The 19,641-nt window shown below is 41.6% G+C and overlaps 1 protein-coding gene across 4 annotated transcripts in view; it reads left to right on the plus strand.

The window, feature by feature from the left end:
- The first annotated feature begins 14,076 nt into the window (after nucleotides 1–14,076).
- Nucleotides 14,077–19,641, plus strand: part of NTNG1 (netrin G1) — a 318,789-nt gene continuing 313,224 nt past the window's right edge. For 3 of the 4 annotated variants that reach the window (XM_039254980.1, XM_039254976.1, XM_039254978.1), the window contains exon 1: nucleotides 14,077–14,418. The gene's annotated coding sequence lies outside the window, so the exon portion shown is untranslated. Of the gene's footprint in view, nucleotides 14,419–14,633; nucleotides 14,740–19,641 lie in introns of those variants that run through there. The other variant, XM_039254977.1, reaches the window with a different exon arrangement.

The following is a 19,641-nucleotide window of genomic DNA, read 5'->3' on the forward strand; positions in this document are numbered from 1 at the left end:
TTTTTAAGGAAAAAAAATATGGTAAATGACCTGGTAATTTATAAGCACATGCAACAATTATTTTATAATAGTAAGTATTTACAGTTTACATAGTATCTTATTACGCTAAATAAAGGTTCTGTTATAAGTGTAAATATTACATTTACAAATGCCCCATGTCTTTAAACAATCCAAAGTGATAAAAGTTAAATAGTATATTGTTTTTGATTTGCTTTTGTATTTATGTTACAAAAAACTTTATTAACAACATTATTACTCACATAGGGTAATAAGTTACATGTAACTTATTCCTTTTTTTGTTAACTGCAAGAGTTGTGTGTTAGCCCCTTTTTATCCATAAGAAACCAGTCTCAGAGAGGACAAGGTCACTTGTGAGGATCACACAAGTCTTAAATAGAATAGCTGGAGATCCAAATGAAGTAGTTTGCCTCCAGAGATTATGATGTCCCCTCTAAGAAAGCCCAAACCCTAGAGGCACTTGGGTGGCTCAGCTGATTATGCAGTGAGGTCTTGATCTCAGGATCATGAGTTCAAGCCCTGGTTTGGGATCCACGCAAAACAACAACAACAAAAAACTCTCTGAACTCTAGACAAAGTCTTCAATGGCTGTTCCGGAATTTTTAAAGCCAGTAGGGATCCTCACATCATGCTTATAATCAGTGAAAGAAAATTAAAGTGAGACTTGGCTCCAAGTGTAAGGCTATCACCTCCTCCTCCTTTCTGCTTGACTCATTTTCATCACTTAAGATCAACATCTTCCCTCCCCCCACCTTTTAACATATTGCGATGACAAATTAATTTAATCAGAAAGCCCTGGCATAGTGTAAACTTTGTGACAAGATTGTTTTCCCTTTCTTTGTACACTTAATTAATCTATGGCCAAAGTCAGTTCCAGTCATGATCTGAACTGATATCTGAAGGTGAATTTATTGAATTTAGAACACTATCAATTGGTGTTTCATTGAATGTGATTACTCTTTTATTTTCAGTTTTGGATCAATACAGTTTTTGGATGCTTCTGCTATTCAGTAATATATTTTTGGATGACAGACCAGATAGAGGGTGAGCAAATACTTCGTTTGTTAAGTGTTCCCAGTACCACTGGAGAAAAATCTTGAATTTGTACTTGTTTCTAACTTCTGTAAGAACAAACTGATTCTGAAATGACAAATTGGTTATTAAATGCTGCTTTGGGTTAAGATGATATTGTTCAAAGCCAGTCTATCAGAACTATTAGCATAAAATAATTAATTTTTTAGTAAACACCTTTACATATATAACCAAGTCAGTCTTTTATTGACAACTTGAAACCACAATTAAGCTTTATTGTTTGGTGTTACGAAACCGTTGGCTGTTGCTGCCCTTTACTGGTTTGTGGTGGTACCACAAATCACAGCTCATGGTTAGTTGTCAAAGGTGTGAAGATCTCCATATGCTGTGCATTATTTCAGGTAACTCGTGTTTGTGAAGTCAGCCAGGGCACCATCGAAGATCACTTTTCTTCACCTTTGGGCTCACAGGAGCTTGTAGTAGCTACTGTGCATGGTCATTCCCTGACCTGAAATCAGGTTCATCAGAATTTCCCATTTGTTCATTCAATATTTTCTTACGTACCCAAGTGGTCATCTGTGTCCTCGTTGTGGGCAGGGAGTGGAGATGTTCACATAAATCTAACCCATGAAATATAATTAAGAGATGAGAGTGAGGCAAACGTTATAAATCATGATAGATATGTAATAGGCACCGCCTCAAATACATGCTATAATATCACTGAGAAGATTTTCTATGGCTTCAAAACAACCTGTAAGAGCTAGTGGGTGAAGGGTCTTAATTTCTGACTTTCATCTTAATGCTGCTTTGCAGTCACTCTACAGCTGCTGATATTATTTTCTGATTATTCTGAAGTGTTAATGGTTTGTTCCTTCCTGGCCACATACACGAATGATACTTAATATTTTAATATTTCCTACAACCCCAGGTTTAACGAATCTGGGAAAATGGGACAGCAAGACAAGTAAGCGCTCCAATGGTTGAGACGTTACAGTTTCTCAGGGTGCTATGGTTCGCCGGTTCAGAGGTTTAACAGCGTCAGACAAAACGTTCCAGTCTCTTATTCTTTAGTGTTCCTATAAAGGTGTGCAACAAAACTAGAAATCCCATCCCAGGTTCCCTGGTTTTATTTCAGGATCTTATTACCGAACAAGGGACAGAGACGTAATTTCTAGAGTTTGTAAACATGTAGTTATGTGACGTTCTAAGAGAGAAAATGAGATTCTTTTTTGCTAAAACAAATATTATTTCATGCGTATGCCCTACCTTTCCCAGAGGTGCTCAAGATAATCCACTGAAGTCTTGAATTAAACTGCCTTTCCTATGAAACCTTCTTTCCTCTCTATTCATATCCTTGGCAAGGATGTTGTAAAAACTGTTATTTTATCACACATCCTCTTTTTTCAGGTCCATAGGAGAAATGCATGCCTGATCTTATAAAAAAGCACAGTTATATTTTTCTATGGTATATCTAGTTGCTTTTTTTAATCTCATAGATGTGATCAATTAAGTTATAAGATTTTTCCATTGTTATTGTCCACTAGTCGGTTTAGGGAAAACCTTACGTTACACGGACGCTGTTGTCCATTTTAAGCTTTATTTCCTCGTCCTCTGTTTCTGCTCTTTTCTGGGGGTCCTATTTTTTTTTTTTTTATTTATTTCTAGGAGAGAGAGAGAGAGAGACAGCATGAGCAGGGGAGGGTCAGAGAGAGAGGGAGACACAGACTCTGAAACAGGCTCCAGGCTCTGAGCTGGCAGTCAGCAAAGAGCCCGACGCAGGCCTCGAAACCACGAACCGCGAGATCATGACCTGAGTGAAAGTCGGACGCTCAACCGACTAAGCCACCCAGGCGCCCCTCTGGGGGTCTTATTTTATGCATTCTTGAAAGTAGTCTTAAACCCCTTCCAAACTATGGTGGTAGCACAAATTTAAAAATGGGCAAGGAAGTTTAAAAACCACTTCCCAGAAAACTACAGAAATGAAATCGTCATACAGAAATCATGGTATTAATAAAAAATAGTAATGGTAGCTGACATCAAGTGTGAAAAGGACTGTTGAATATATATAATAGATAATATTTATAAATAATAATAACTTTGTTTATAAATATTATACATATAAGTAAAATAATTTTCCCTAAAGGTTCAGAATTGCTGTATAGAGGGCTGTGACACATGAAAAACAGTACAAGTACGGCTAAGTCTCAAAGAATTGCAAACACATGAATTAATGTGATTTGCTCTACATTTGTCAGACTTTGAAAACCAAATCCTAAGTCGTGCTGGCCTCTTCCAGCATGCCAGGGAGGTGAGGGATTTTTCACTGGTTGCTTCCTCTTGCTGAAAAATTCTCTTTCCAGTTCTCTGTAGGACTCCTCTTTCCTCCCTGATGCCGTGCTCAGCATCACTTTGTAGGTCTGTGAGGACCCCTTTATTTCACTGTACAACTCGCCCTCAACATAGCACTCTCATATCCTGTTCCACTTCCCTTGTTTCCATACCTTTGTCTCTTTCAAAGACAGTAGATAATTGACTTATTGTGTTTGTTGTTTATATACCTTGCCCCCCGCCCAAACTCCTGGAACTCCTAAAACAATGTCTGTGTTACGCATTCAGTACATACTTGGTTGAATGAAGGAAGGGCGTGTGCATTTTGAACATTTGAAGAAAAATGAAAATATAAGAGTTCTGTTGGATTATTTTCATTATTCGATGCAAAAGAATCGGTTAGTTTAAGATTATTTTTTTATATATAAATTCTGTCAATAAATTCGCCATTGCTTCACATATCCACTTTTCGCTTTTCTATTTTACAGCTACCAAATCATTGTCTGTCTCTTACTTACTCTCCTTGTTTGTAGTATCTCCCTGCTCTGATCCATTTCCAGATAAATTCATACTTATATAAAAAACCCCACCATCTTACTCATGGGTCTCCCTTGCTCAGAACTCTTAAATTTGTTTTAATGTTTACTTATTTTTAAGAGAGAGGAGAGAGAGAGAGACAGAGAGAGAGAAAGGCAGAGCACAAGTGGGGGAGGGACAGAGAGAGACAGGGAGACATAGAAACAGAATCAAGGCAGGCTCCAGGCTCTGAGCTGTCAGCACAGAGTCCCACATGGGTCTTGAACTCATGGACTGTGAGATCACGACTGAGCCAAAGTCGGCCGCTTAAACCAACGGAGTCACCCAGATCCCCTCACCAACAACCCACTCAGAACTCTTAATTGCTATAAAACATTTCCTGGATAAATTTCAAAACTCTTCACTGGGGATCAAGGAGCATTGACCCTTGGTCCACCTACCTAAATTCTAAACAGATACCCACAATTCCCTCAAATAACACCTTACTTGCAAGTCATTAGCTTCTCCACAATTTCCTGGAATTAGCTTGCCTTTCTTGGTTCAGCTGCCTTTGCTCTTGTTCAGTCCCCTGATGAAACTCCCTCTTATCATTTACCCATCCAAACCCTAACCAGTCTTCCTGCCTTTCTACCTCCCTTCCATAAAACTTCTTTGATCTTCGAAGACCAATTATATTCATTTTTAGTCAGTTTTTAAAAGTTGTATTTTAGTTTTTAACCTTTGCTCAGTGACACTGCTCTATAAAATCCTCAAGTAAAATTTCAGTGACTTAGGCACAGAAATTACAGCTTATGTTTCTTCTATATTTATTTTCCAGAGTATGTATGCACATCCTTATATAGAGTTTGATAAGTTTTTAATTAAAACATTTTGGAAGTTCTGGCTTTTATGGAAGCTGATTGTAATAATTCACTAGGGCATTTTGCATACATATATTAGTTACTGCTGGTAAAAAAAAGTCCAATAATCACGGACTGATTTTGAAGAAACTCAGCCATAATAAAATGTTAAGAAAAGCTCTTAACACCTCCTGACTAGATCTTATGGTAGGTTTCAAAGAACTAATGTTTACAAGTTGAGTAATAGACTTGTAGGAGAGATTTATGGCAGCTTATAGCTAATACATATGTTCCAGAAATTGGGCCTCAGTGAGCATGGTTACAAATGAACTGTATTATGTAGCAAATGCTTGATTTCTCCCTTTTCTAACAATATGGTTTCAAAGTCCTTGGCCTTCATTCCGTCTAATCTTGCAGGGATCAAACATACATCCCACTTAATTCTAATACATAGACATTTGTATAGAAATGTAAAACAAATTTAGAAATCAAAATTCCTGTTCTATTATCCAAAAATATGAAGGGTACATTTATTTTTTGTCTCAGTCTTCATTTAAATTAAGCCCAACCTCAAAGGAAGACTCAAAATGCAAAAGCATGATCCTCGAAATTTAATATGCTTAAATACAAATCACCTATTGAGGTGCTGATTCAGGAAACTGCTCTATAGAAAACCCCAAGGCTGTGCTAAGGCACGAAGTCCATGAGCCCCACTTTAATAACTTCTCCCTTAGATTCATCTAGATCAGCTTCTTCAGTTTACAGATTATGTACTTAAGGCCCAGAGAAGTAAAGTGGCTTATACAAATTCTCACAGCAAAATAAGTATCTTAGCAAAGTTTTGGTCTCTTCCTGGTCCAATGCGATTACCATTATCTTTTTCTTTCTTTCCTTTTTTTGTTTTTGTTACTTTATTTTTTTTAGGAGAAACAGTGCATGAGTGGGGTAGAAGGGCAGAGGAAGAGGGAGACAGAGAAACTTAAGCAGGCTCCATGCCCAGTTAAGAGCCCCACAGCGGGCTTGATCTCACAACTATGAGACCATGACCTGAGCCGAAATCATGAGTTGGGTGCTGAGCCAACTAAGCCACCCAGGCATCCAAACTGATACTATATCTTAGTGGACTTTCTGAAAAAAATTCTTTGAAGGATCCAAACTTATAATAGTTTTAAGCTAAACTCACATATATGTCAGTCTCAGATTTTCTACTGTTAAGTTCGGGATTCTGTTTCTCAATGCTTAAATGAACCATGAGCATTCAGCAATCCCTGTCCATCAATCAAATTTTTAAAAAAAATTTTAAGTAAGCTCCATTCCCAATGTGGGGCTTGAACTCCCAACCCTGAGATTAAGAGTAGTATGCTCTATGGACCAAGCCAGCTAGGTGCCCCTCAAATGATTCTTAATATGGAAGATGATTGCAACATTTAACAGTGGTATGTATACCATGATATACAGTAACTAACAGTCTAGCTCTCTTCCTTCATTGCTAACTCAGCCTTCAGACCACTAGTTGGGACAGATATAGTTTTAGGGAAGTGACTGAGGAGAGGGGTAATCTTCTTAAGTCTCATTTTACATAGATATCAAGAAAACTAAGATTTATAAATGCAGAGGCAATTGGGAATATGGCAGGTGAAAAACAAAAATAGATTATTCATTATTTCTCCTCATCAATACATCTCCTGACTTTCTAATCATAAATACTAAAAGACTTGATTAACGGTCTCATCTTCACCAAAAAAGGAAAAAAAAAATCTGAATTCCACTTTGATTTAGAGAAAGACTGGTTCATGTAAATAGCAATTTGTTGCTCTTTCCTTCCATTATGCATACCGATTTCTAAATTCCTTGAATGGTAGCATCTTTTTCTAGCTTGCTTTATTTTCTTCTCCTTTCTTTTTGCAAAAACAGTTATTCCCCAGCACGAGTTTGAAACACACTTATTAGGGTTGCAAAAATGTAAACCATGGTGGAATGATTGGGGGCTGGTTCTTCCGTCTGAGGCTTAATTGGTATCTATAATTACTGATTACTCAACTTCCATTATTCATGTGTGGCTTATCCCTGGTTAAATGGTTGAACCTTGGGTTTCCTGGTCACCAGTCTGCTCTGCAGCTCCGTTCTCCTGCTGTCAGTGCTTACTCAGGGAAATCCGACTAATTTTAATACCAATCTAAGCACAAAACCTCATTAGGAAAGTAGATCTCCTGCCAAAAGGAGGCATATAATGTACTCCAAAAGCAAATATAGAAGCTTTAAAAATTATTTTCTGTTTTAGATTATGCTCTTGTCTTCACAGAGATTACAGAAAAATGAATGGGCAGTTCTTGGTCCCGCAAGATTGACACACAAAGTTGCCGTTTCTGTGGTCAGTGATGGTAAATTATCAGCATGTTCCTATGTCTCAACCTAAATAATGTAGGATACTTCATTTGAGTTTCTCTTCTATCGTTCTCAATTCTTGTTACAGATTTGCAGTGTCAAAAGCTTCAAAGGCTATCTGTGTGGGGTGGTGAGTTTCAATCATGTCAAACTGCTGCCAAAATAAAAATGCCCTATTGGATTAGGACCCTGACTTTTCACGCTACCCCCTGCTTCCTGGCCTTTTGTTTCTTTGTCTGCTGGGTGAGCACTAGATGCCGGTTGAGGTATATTGTAGGTCATACACCACTTCATGTACCTAGCTTTTCCCAGGCTTCTCCAAGAAGAATCATACAGTGTTTTCCTTTGGGGTTCATCTGCTCCCTGTGGATTCCCTCTCAGATCCTGCGGCAATATTACATTGGTCGTTTACAAATTTGTTTTCTCTCATTGATTGTAAACTATGACAGAGACTACCTTATTCATCTTATCATTTCTAATGTACTCCCTAGCACATGGTAGGTGGTAAATTCATGTTTGAGAATAAGGAAAAAGGAAGAGAGAGGGGGCCAAGAAATAATTCTTATGATACATAGATATTTTACAATCGTGTTATTTTCTATGGGATTTCACAGTTTGGAGAACTGATAATTGAGTTTTCTTCCTGGCTTATCGGAGAAAGAAATGAATTCACAAAGCCTCTGATTCCATTCTTCTCCATTACAAATCGAGGCAGAATTTAAGAGAATTAGTCATCTTGCTGTAAGAGAGGGAGTCTTCTTCCCAAAGTAAAGGCCACTTGGCACAAATCCATCTTACTCACAAGAAGCCAACACCAGCTTATGTCCACTGCCTCCATTCAGCACAGAAGCTTAAGGATGGGAGCCATAAAGCTGATAAAAACAGCAGCCAAGGTAATCATTTCAGAACAGTAAACCTCAAACTAAACCCAGAAGCAGGGAGTCAAGTAAAGTGGGGAGAAACATCTGGATAGAGTATAACTCAAACCAATGGCACCCTGAGATCTTAGATTTCTGTGTCTACTATTTTTCTACCCTTGGAATTTCTTTCATCATGGATATTTTGACTGCAGTGGGTCACCATATTTTGGCTCAGCCATTATTACATTTGTACAATAGTCCAGGAACCTCTTGCAGAGGCTGCTAAGCCAGTCTACACTCTACTGTCATCTGGGCCAATGGCCTCTTAGAGATCGCTGACGCTATCGTCTGAGTTGTGTGCATCTTTGCCCCATCTTGGGTACAAAAAGAGTCTCCAGACTTGACCATTACAACTACATTTCCTTTTAGCAATCTCTAGTATAACATTAAAAATGCACATTACAATTAGTCCAACTCTCTTTTCCCAACATGATCGTCTACACTCTGACTTGAGAGTTTTGCATTGCCTCCAGCACCTAATACAGTTCCTGGCAGGTGGTGTGGGTTCCATCAATATTTACCGAATTGGAGAGAAGAGCCATTGGGATGGAGTTGATGGAAAGATCTCTAAATTAGGCAAAGGGTGTTACTCAGTCTTCCTCCATATATTTTCCTTCTCAATTTGAAAAGGATCCTGATCTTGTTGTGGAAGAAGAATTGAAAATATGAAAGTTACTTTTGAAGAAATCTACACAGCTACTGATTTTTGAGATGAATTTTCCAGCCAAACACTAGATTAATTGCAAGATCTCCTTTTTTCAGGTAGTAAATTTACGATCTTAGGTAGAAAAACAAAACACAACAAAATACAAGTTCATAGACACTGAGTTTGTTCAGACCATAGCTATCCAAACTTGCTAGTGGGATGCCTCTTTTTGTAGCCTCAGAAAAACTGTTGAACAAATATTGACTATGTGTTCTGAGTCTCAAAAACACTGAAATAGGTTAAAAAAAAAGCTCAGGTTGTCATGATTTTGACAGATCTTACTGGCTGGATAAAAACGCCTAATGTCATATGCTCTGAAATCATAAAAATTACTTACTAAGTGGGACACCTATATGTAACTCATTCAGTTGAGCACCCAACTCCTGATATCGGTTCAAGTTATGATCCCAGGGTTGTGGGATCAAGTCCTGCCTTGGCCTTCGTGCTGAGCACGTGCTGAGCACGAAGGCCTTCAGGAGCCTGCTGAAGATCTCTCACTCTCCGGGCGCCTGGGTGGCTCAGTCAATTGGGCATCTGACTTCAGCTCAGGTCATGATCTCATGGTTTCTGGGTTCAAGCCCCATGACTCTGTGCTGACAGCTAGCTCAGAGTCTGGAGCCTGTTTCATATTCTGTGTCTCCCACTCTCTCTGACCCTCCCCTGCTCATGCTGTCTCTCTCTCTCTCTGTCTCAGAAATAAATAAAACATTAAAAAAAAAATCTCTCACTCTCTCTCTGTCCCTCTCACGTGCACTCTCTCTGAAATTAAAAAAAAATTAAAAGTGATTTCTTATGAGTGAGTTTAGGTAAACAGAAATATGAAAACTGTTCTCCCTCAAACACTTCTAGCTAGGTCTGTGAAGTCAAAATAGAAAAAAGACATGAAATAATTACTAAAAAAAGTCATCATTTATGTTAGAATGCTTTCTCCTAAAAAAGTGCCAGAATCTACATTTTGTTCAAGTCTTTATATTATTTTAACCAAGCAGTTTATTTTATTATTTCCAGAACATTTCGTACAGTGCCATATATTAGAAAGCACGTGAATACCAAAGGTCATGTTCCCTGCATCCGCCATTAACTATCAGTAGCTTATACCAGCTGCTATTCTTCGTGTTATAGAATCAGTAGCACAGTAAATATGTGTATTTTCTTATATTAAACAATATGTCCTTTGGTCTACTATCAGTCCTCAGAAAAGCTAAATGAGATCGCTGATATATCTATGCCGGACATGCTTGATACTTGGATATGTTGGGTTTGTAAATTTAAAGTTTGAAGATAAGTGTAATTGGAACACTTACGGCAGCAGGAAAATGCCAGTATAGCCTAGTGATAGAGCCCAGACCAGATGGTTAGGGCTTGTGAGAGGTTTAAATGTCAAAATATTTAAGCATTAAAAAATCCTGTTAGGTAAGGAACTTCAAAACCTGTCAAAACCACACTGTTAATGGCTCTGTAATAAAACATGTCCCCGAGCACAGAGTGGAGGCAAGAAACAACTAAAGGTTTTACAACTGCTAGGATGTTTCTACTGGGACACAAGCAGCAGTTATAAAAAGCGTCTATCACATAGTGTTCAATTGGCCAAATAGAACTTGTCCCTGATTTGGATATTTCGGACACGGAAGTCTTAATTTAATATAGTGGGAGTTAGTTCCTGTTACCAAGGAGGCTATAGCCGAATCCTGGAAATGGGCAACAATTATTCACACCTGAAATGAATCTTGATCCTCTAACTATTTTATGCTAAGTGCTTTACAGTACTTATAAGAAGACACATATCTTTTTGGACCAGATATGTTGCAAATATGCCACTACTACCAGTCTGTCATATTGATGTTACACGTATTTGAACAGCCTTGCCAAATCTCTAAAAAGAAGGTTTTAAAGAAGCTAATAACCTAGCAAAATGAACAATAGAGGCCTAATGGGATTACAAATAAATGAAAATCTAAGTTGAAGAAGAATGAGGAATGCATGGAATCCTGCCAGGGATCTGAAGCTGGAGAACTGAAAGATCAAACAATTCTTTTCTAAAGGAGAGAGAGAGAAAAAAATAGAGTCGGAAGGTTAAATAAAAACAGAAAAATCGTTCTTTCCAAAGAAAGTTATATATATATACATATACATATATATATGTGTATATATATATATGTACATATATGTATATATATATATGGAGAAGGCAAAGGATGGTAGGAAAAGTAAGTATGCCCTAACTTATTTTCTCTGATGCCAAGAATATATCTAAAGTAAATTTATGATTGCTATGTATTATATAAACAAATGTGCAAAGATACATTTGAGAAAGCTGGTTTGATAGATAAATTCAAGGTTCTGTTTGAGGGAGTATATTAGATTCACTCAAAGTACTTTCTTGGAGACAAGGTCTTTCCCACTCCATCTCCACTGGAGAGAAAGGGATTTTCATGTTGAAAAGTCTCCTCTGGCAATTCTGATTTCCTGAGCAAAGTTTATATCCACATGTTTAAAATTGGTGATTTAGGGGTGCCTGGGTGGCTCAGTCGGTTAGGCGTCCAACTGACTTCAGCTCAGGTCATGATCTCGTGGTTTGTGAGTTTGAGCCCCTAATAGGGCTCTATGCTGACAGCTCAGAGCCTGGAGCCTGCTTTGGATTCTGTGTCTCCCTCTCTCTCTGACCCTCTGCTGGTCACCGTCTCTCTCTCTCTCTCAGAAATAAATAAAAAACATTAAAACAATTTAAAATTGGTGATTTACTGAGCCTGTGAAAAGATCAGAGCAGACTTTTGTTTTGTTTGTTTGTTTTGTTTTTTTTCATTCACCTCTGGAAGAGTCTCTCACTCCTGGAGCAGGAAAGGCTACTTAACTGGAAAGGGTCCCCCTTCTCATATCATATTCTTTTGGGACTGGTGTGTGCCTCCTAGTCAAAGGAGCCTTGGCAATGAGGGAGGGCCTTAGTGAAGCAAGAGGGGAGGGAGCTTAGTTCCAAGACTCTGACATCTGGAAGGGACTGTTTCTCCACATTGGGAGCCAATATCACAAAGATCTTGGTATATCACAGGAGGGAATTTCCTAATCTCTGCGTGGATAACTATACTTTTTCCCAGAAAAGGATCTAAAAATATCGGACAAAACTCAGAAGGGGTTTTCTTGGCTTGAGTGGAAAGAACAAGATGGAGAGGTAAGGTTGAGAGCTGTTTGTATTCAGTGTTGGGGGGGGTGCTCAGTGAGAAGTGAGAGCATCACTGTGGGTGTTGTTTCCTAACTCCCAGTGACTCCCCTGAAGGGTTCTAGGCTCCTCGAGCCTGTGAGGAAGGGTGAAATGGTGAGTGGTATCTGCATATAATCAATGTATTTGAACCCTGCAGCAGCATGGACAGTGACTGAATGAAGAGCCAGGTATGGCCACGTCTAAGCATGCCTTTAAAGAGTTTCCCCCATTAGGTAAACCCTTTTTGCAACGTCACTGCTTAAGAATAGAGGTGGGGAGGAGGAAAGCCAGGAAAACACAGATTCGGGAACTGGAAAAAGTCAAGGGAAGGAGGATTCACTGTGACCTCTCAGTGTCCGAGAGTCTAGGGGCTGGATGCCTGGGGTCCCTGTCTCCTTTCTGGCTGCTTGGGGGCCAAACACTGTCGGTTATAGGCTCATTTCAACAAACTTCTCCCTCAAACACTCTTCTGACACCCCCGCCCCCCCCACCCTGTCATTGCAGAAAAGTGACCCCTCTGCTCTTAGCTCTGAGCCTTCATTGGGGGTACTAGTTAGTGACCCAAGTGTTTACAATTGCCCACTTCTTACCCTTGACTAAACTTGAGTCAGGCTTCTCTCCTCCCCACCCAACCCTGAATGCTAGCTTGCCTGCAAATCTGAGCAAGCACTAAAATGCAGAACGTGTTTCCTTGTCCGCTTATTCCCCAAATCCGTGGACCACAGAGACGCCTTTCTTGTCAAACCCCGCAGGTCAGTCATGCCTTCCTTCTACTTCCTCTCCTCTGCCCAACTTTCCCTTACCGCGTATTCCCCTTAACCGTATGAACGCTTTTTCTGCTTGGTTTTGAGATGCTTACAGATTTCTGAGATCAGAGCTCTCTCTCGATGGCAATAGGCTTTCTAATTAAAGTGTCTCCTATCTAAGTCTGGATTTTTAATTTATTTTTTATTTTTTGACGTTAGCTTGTAGCTAAGAGTGATCTCAGGTAAGTCGGAGCCCCCCCCCCCCCCCCGGTTGGGAAATGAAGTCTTGGGGCTGGGGTATTTGGGTATTTGCGTTTTTCTCGGGAAAGGCAAGGAAACCTGACAGGCACAGCTTTCTTTTGAACTTCAACTTTCCAAAGGAGAATGCATTTCTAAGTGAGGAGGTTCAAGGCTTGCGCCCTAGGGGCCGCTGGCAGGGCCAGGGAATTAATTGTTGGTAGAAAAGCACAGCGGGGATCCCTGCTAGGGGCGAGGGGTGCGCTCAGGGACGGGTTGCGGGAGGAGAGCAAGCAGTGAGGGATGGGACGCGCGGGGGCTGGAGTGGATGGTACGTGAAGAGTTACTGGAAAGGGCGCTTCCGTGGGCGAGCTGGGGGTGGGGAGGTGAAGGGTGGTCTCAGGGCCTCAGCACTGGGAGGTCGCGCAGCGGCGGCACCGGCGGCGGGAGCAGCAGCAGCAACAGCGAGCGGGACGGAGTTAGGACCGCTCGGAGCGCCCAGGTCTCGAGGTAGCGTAAGGTTTGCAATCCCTCCACTTGCTGGCAGTTGCAGAAGAAGATCTGCTTTTAAGTGCAGCGTTCGAGCCACCCCTCTGAGGGCTGCGGCTTCCCGGGGCTCGGTCTTCCTCTCTCCCTTCCCCGGCCCTCGCGCTCACTCTTTAATTTGCACGCGCCCCTAAGTTTGCTGAGAGCTCGCTGCCCGCTCGGAGCCGGTCGGGCCAGGCACCGCGGGCGGGGGCGGGGACACCGGGAACCGCAATCCAGAAGCATCGTGGGCCATGTATATTTCATCAAATGGACTTTGGGTGCGTCGCGTCTCCCAGCCATCAACGCTATGTGCAGTGACATTTCTGACTTGAGTGGAGGAATGCGCGAAGGAAGCCCGGGCGAATTGGTTACTCGAGGATCTTCTTGGCGCCAATGCTAATTGTCCTGATTTATGTCCCTTCTGACTAAGCTCAACGTCTTCATCTGAAATAAAATGAAAGCTGTGCCAAGCGGGGTAGAACCTCCCGGCCGCTGGTTCTGATCCCCAGGAATCAGGAAATCGTCCTGCAGCTGAAAAAAAAAATTAAAAAATTAAAAAAGAAAAAAAAAAAGGAAAGAGAGAGAGAGAGAAAAATAGAAATAGGGGGAAAAAAAATCCCCCAGTAAAAGTTTAAGGCGAGAAGTGGCAGGCAGTGGCGCGAGGAGGCGCGGAGGAGAGCCGGCGAGCGGGGGACCGGGCTGGCAAGACCTCCCGAAGGCTGCGATTTCATTATTAATATCACTATATTTTTGGAGGGAGAGGCACCTTTCTCATCCTCTCTTCCTCTCCGCCCACCCCTGCTCCCTCCCCCTCATCTACCTGTCAAAGTCACTGATCTTTTGCATTTCGGAAGAGGACGTCAACGGGAAGGAATTCCCCCTCTCGGCGAGGGCTCCGAGAGGGGGCGACGCGCAGGAGGCTCCCCCTCTGGGGCGCGCGACCAAGGTAACTGAGCGGCGGGAGTGGCTGGCCGGCGCGGGGCTGGGGGTCCGCAGAGTCCTCGGCCACCGCGGGCCGGGCGCGAGCGGGACCCCGGGGCTGCGGCGGCGGCGGCGGCGGCGGCGGCGGCGGCGGCTCGGGTCCACACCCCACCCCTCCCGCTCCTCCCGCGCGCCGGCGGAGGCTCGGCGGGAGCTGCCGCCGCCCGTGCACCGCCCGCGGGCTCCGCCGCTGCGGCCGCCGCCCGAGGCGCACCCGGCTGGGCAGGGCCGCCGCCCCGCGCCGTCGGTCGGCTCCCGGCCGGCGCAAGGGCATGCGGGCCGCAAGGTAAGTGCGGCCGGCGTCCCCCTCCTCCGGCGACCCGCGCGGCGCGTCCTGGCCCCTCTCCCCCAACCCCCTCCTCCCGCCTCAACCCCGGGCTCCCTCCCTCTCTCCACCCCCCTCCCCCCTCCTGCGATCCACAGGCGGGAGGGAGGCTCCGGGTGGGCGAGGAACTTTGCGAAGCGCCTTGAGGAGGCGCGCGGAGGCCCGGCGCGCACACAGCCGGCACAGTCTCACACCCACACACGAGTCCGCCCGGGTGTGCGCCCCGAGCGGGTTACGTGTCTGCGTGTGTTGCATGCGAGCCCGGGCGCCGGGTCGGTGCCTCGGCGGACGCACTGACGGGCACCCTGCGCGCTCCCCCTCTCGCGCGCGCACACCTGGCCCACCCGAGGGTCCTTTTTTTCCTTTTGCCAATTGTCTTTGCTTTGGGAAAAACTTGCCCTGTGGCCGGCCCTGTGGAGCCGGTGGCCACACTGAGAGCTTTTGAAGTCTCCTTCTTTTAATCTCCGTGATTGGTGCGAGATTAAAGCATTACTGTCCCATGGTGTGCGGCTGGGAGAAGGGAAAATTGAAAGGGGGAAAGACTTGGTGTAGGAATGCTGTTTGGAATATTTTGCTCAGATTCTTTGCCGGCATGACTTTAATCGGTTGGTGGAATCGTTTAGGGACATTGAATTCCCGTCCTATATGGATCTGTATATATAATACAAATATTCCCGAATATTATTGGGCTCAAAATAACCAATTAAGTGATTCATACACGCGAAAAGTTCGATAAAAAAAGAAACTGCGCCCTCTGCTGTTTATTCTAGTAACCTCACCCGGGGACCTCCACCCCCCACCCCAACCACTTAGGTTGTCATCTTGCAGGGCTCGCAGGAAAATTCCTAGCGGGGATTTGAAAGCAACTTTATTTGGAAAAGTCGGAGGTTGCGTTCCCATCATCGCATCAGGTATAGATGTCCAGAGAGTAGAGGTTTTTGTTACCCAACTCCCCCTCCAGTCTTCTCTGTACTCCGAACGGTAATGGAGGCACTAGTTATCATAACAGTTTGTCAATCTTTGGAATGGAAAATTCTGAGTAAGATTCAGAATTGCACTAAACATATGGCATATCTGGCACTCGGTTTGCTCTAGAAATAAGGCCCTATTTTATGAGTGAAAATACTAAAAGTTTTCCTATCTTACAGAAAAGGGAGGGTGGGAATTAACCAGAAGGATCCTCCAACAAAATCCTTTATTCAAACTTACTAAATGATTAGGCTTGTTAGAAAAAGTTTCCCAGAAATTCTCTTTTCCAGAGAAGGGACAAGGTTTTTCTGATTTGTCTAGACCTTGAGAGCATCTCTAACCTGTGGGGAATTAGCAACCGGAGATTTCATTAAGTATTTTGAACTGTGTCACTTTGAATGTCTTATCCTCCCCACCCCATCCCCCATCCCTTCCTCTTTGGCAAAGGAAGGGCCATTCAATAACTGTCCAAGATTCTTTTCTAGGACAAGCAACTTTCAGTTTTTCATGAAGACAAAATTTGGGCCTTTGCATGTGGATCAGGATACAAAGGGGAAAAAACGCATCAAGTGTTTTACACTTAATGTTGTCCCAGTTTACATATGTGAGGGATATATTTCTTTTTCCTTTCTGGATGCCATGAAATGACATCTGTTTCACCACTACCAACATGAGGGCATTGGGAATTCCACATACTGGCTATTAATTTGGTGATACTTCCTATAGTGAAATTTAAGAGCTATAATCCTAACATTTTGTAAGAAAACGGTTTATTTTATTTGCACACAAAGCTTTTTTTTTTCTATTGAGATTTTTGTTTTGTTGGCTTTCACAGGGCATGTGTGTTAATGTGATTCAGGTTAGCTTTTTTAGGAGGAGGCTAATGTATTTTGCAGTTTCCGTTTGTATATTTGCAGTTGATGCAACTACTTGTCTGCTTCCATTATTAATCTGAAAAAAATAAGATTATATGTCAAAAAATTAAACCATTACACATTTAGTTGATATGTGTTCTAAGTGTTGTAGAGATTTGGAGAAGTTTTAGAGTTACAAGAGCATCAGGTCACTTAGAAGGGAAAAATGTCATGCAACTCAAAAAGTCAGTTATTGTGTTAACAAAAAATGTGTGAGTGTATGTGTGTGTGTATGTGAGAGAGAGAGTGAGTGTATAATATTATAGGTCAGTAAGAGATGTAGCATACTTTAAAAAATAATTTTATCTTCAGAAATCAGAGTTTTGTTTCAAAACTTAAGGTGGGTGTACATTTTCTTAAATGTGTGTTTGAAACCATGGATGTCTGAACTTTCCTAAAGAGAAGGCAAGATTTGTTGTTTTATGGGAATGAAACACCAGATTTCTTCTAGGTTTAACTGATAGCAAATAATTTTATGTATTATCCCATCCCTATGGGGATCCTGACAAATATGTGCTATCTGATTTCTCTAATCATTCTTCTCTCTGGGAAAATGGAGATTTTTCAAATATGAGGGTGTGCTATTTGGTTTTATTAGGAATCTCATGATAGGTAGTTGCTCATCATACCCAATCAAGAATGAGTAAAATATGCCAATGACGTTACAGCACATGTTAAATTCCTTACGTTTGGAGAGATAGTTAACAAAAGGATAGAAGCAAATGTTTCCTATTAAGATGACGAGGAAATGCTTTCTTCACACCAAATAAATAAATGCAAAGAGCATTCAGTATTTCTTAAATATCTTGTCTACTCCATCTCATTGTGACAGTGTTTGAATCTGCTAATTTTGGTGGGTTATAGCATTGGGGTAATATCTTTATCCCTTTATACCTTTCACTCAATGAAATGTGATTATAGTTCATGTTCTTTTTGTTCCTTCCCATTCAAAAACATGCATATTTATAAAACTCTTAATGTCTATGAACAAGGGGTCAATAGCTGTCTATTTCAGGTGCCCCTGAAGAGCTGAGTATTTATGGAATAAATAGCCTACTACCACCCCCCCCCCACCTCCTAGTGAGATTATATAATAAAACACATGAGCTAGAGTTAACAGACTCACTGTCAGTATTTTCCTCTCAGTTGATTAAATGGACAATTGTTTTTAGAATATAATTGCCCATAATTTTGATCATTATTACCTCCATGTAGTATTTTGGAAGGCTTCTTTTCCGGTGAGGGAAAGGGCCTGTGAAGTATCTTCTGCGAAGTTAATCCAAGGCGGAAGGGAATTCGCTACAGAAGCCTGGAAGATGTCCCATGGATGCAAAGCCATGTTATAGCCCATTTTAGTCAGATCAGTAACATCTGTCAACTTGAGGACATGACATAAGTTTATGTTTTTACATTGGCTCTGCACATTTATATACCAGCGAGAGTCTGCAGAGTTCTCATAGCATATTAATGGATATTTTTATCAAAGAGGACTTCTCAGTACTTTAGTGTGTAGGCAGAGATGATGGCGTTACTCGATTACAGTGAGTTCCCAAGACTTGCAAAGCAAGGAACTAGAACTGGGGCTGCCCAGAGCACTCCTGACGCTGCTCACACTTAGGTGATGCAGACACTTGACACGAATCCAAAGCCTACATTATTTGGCAATTAGTTCAGTTATGGGCCAGCAGGGGTTGGTTTAGTATATTAAATCTCCAAATACGTCATTGACTGTCCTTCTCGTAATCCGTTTGCCTCGGTATTTGCTGTGAGGACCTAGATTTTAAGAAGCGATTGATGATTTCAACCTGGTTGAAAGCATAGCCAGAAGGGAACCAGTGCCATTAGGCAATAGAGGTTAGGGGGCAAATAATATTCTATCGTCATATCACTTTTGTTTTCTTTGAAAACTCTGTAATTATACGGCAATGGCAGCTTTTCCATTTTGACAGAGGCTTCTTTTCCACTGTGTGTCATGGCAATTCACAAATTTAATTTCTTATTAATTTTAAATTAAGAGGATTTTCTTTGAAGTGTATGTGGCACCGAAAAAAGAAAGGAGACCTGATGTGAAGAATACACACTAGAGTCCATGCTACAAATACAAAAATTAGAATGAAATTAAGCAATTATGTTAAAGAACAGCTTAGTGACCCTCTGCTCCTGATCTGTAATATGCCGTGGTCAATATCTTTTTCTGTGTCAATGGGAGCTCATTAAATGTAAATTCTGCAGACTAACTGAGCCATGCCATATTAGCGCTTGCCAAAGCTTGACATTTTTAATACATTAATAATATGTCTGTAATGTAATGGAAAACTATTAATCACAACTGGTTATGTGCCAGAAATTTGAGCTATAATTGGCTGCTTCTTGTCAAGAATGTCTGTCGCACAGTCCTGCAACTGCCTAATATTCAAATATCTTGCACTCCTCTGCGTTTTTCCTTGTCAGTTCTCTAAATTCGATCAATGGTGTAGTCCATAATTCTGTGTAATGACCATCATTATAATTCTGCTATACTTTAATGAGAATTCGTTCTATTGGGATTACTGTTGTGTTAAGAAACAGTCACAGGCTCACATACGTTTCCTTCCTGTCCAAATGTTTCATGTACATCCACCTGGTCATCCTTTATTTTGTGGTGGCAGTAAGGCAAAATGTGGATAAAGAAAGAGTTACAAGACATAAATGGATTAGGGGATAACGTTTCCCGTTTAACAAAAAAGTGACGATTAAGCTCCGAGAGCATTCAAATATATACTTATGGCCATTTTTTAAAAACAGTCTTAAAAACTAACTCACAGTTTTCACTCGGTTCAAACTCAGAGCAGTCCATTCCCGGTCTTTAAGACTATATTGTTCTTGATAAATAAGTTGCTATATATTTGAAACTAAGAACTGAAGTTAATAAATTCTAGTCTAGGAGATTTTGTACTTCTGCTGTTGTCATGCCCAGGTCCACTGTAGCCCATGAAAGTGT

This window comes from Hyaena hyaena, unplaced genomic scaffold, assembly GCF_003009895.1.
Source record: "Hyaena hyaena isolate Hyena2069 unplaced genomic scaffold, ASM300989v1 scaffold_504, whole genome shotgun sequence".
In the NCBI taxonomy this organism is placed as follows: domain Eukaryota; kingdom Metazoa; phylum Chordata; class Mammalia; order Carnivora; family Hyaenidae; genus Hyaena; species Hyaena hyaena.